Raw genomic sequence first — 319 nt, 5'->3', positions numbered from 1 at the left:
ACATCTTCTATCAACTACACAATCATATCATGACAATATCTTTTAAAGATAATCTACTTTAAGAAGTTTCTCCTATAAACTCTGCTCCAAGATCTGAATTTGATCTTATGTCAGAGAATATTATAAACTACGCATATTTCTAAAAATTCAAATAAATTCTGATACATAACTTAAGTGTTAAGATCATTTGGAATGAGTCAGCAGTTATTATGTAATGACTGTGAAAATGAAATTTATTGAAGATAAAAATTATTGCAAGAAATGGCAATTGAAATAGAATTCATGACCAGCCACCAACCATGTTAATCAATGCTTTTAC

The 319-nt window shown here is 27.9% G+C and overlaps 1 protein-coding gene across 1 annotated transcript in view; it reads right to left on the bottom strand.

Annotated features, from left to right (window-relative positions):
* Positions 1-319, bottom strand: part of LOC119591423 — a gene marked incomplete in the record, with an annotated part of 59,861 nt that overhangs the window by 50,111 nt on the left and 9,431 nt on the right.

This window comes from Penaeus monodon, chromosome 28 (assembly GCF_015228065.2).
Source record: "Penaeus monodon isolate SGIC_2016 chromosome 28, NSTDA_Pmon_1, whole genome shotgun sequence".
In the NCBI taxonomy this organism is placed as follows: Eukaryota; Metazoa; Arthropoda; class Malacostraca; order Decapoda; family Penaeidae; genus Penaeus; species Penaeus monodon.
This window is presented reverse-complemented; position numbering and strand designations above follow the sequence as displayed.